We start from the raw sequence: 209 nt of genomic DNA on the forward strand, positions 1-209 counted from the left end.
TCGTGACTTATTTACCAGGTATTCGTCCGCGCGGGTTTGAAGGACGTTGCATACGACACAGATGCACTGACTTTGACGTCGAGATTCTAAGGTCTTCGCCGCTGTATCCCTTAGCTTTCGGGAGGATTTGCTCCAGAAATTCCCGAATCTCTCTGTGGGTCAGATTTTAGACCGTGGACCCAAACAACAGTTTTTTTTTTGAGGGGTGG

This window comes from Penaeus monodon, chromosome 29 (assembly GCF_015228065.2).
Source record: "Penaeus monodon isolate SGIC_2016 chromosome 29, NSTDA_Pmon_1, whole genome shotgun sequence".
Taxonomy (NCBI): Eukaryota; Metazoa; Arthropoda; class Malacostraca; order Decapoda; family Penaeidae; genus Penaeus; species Penaeus monodon.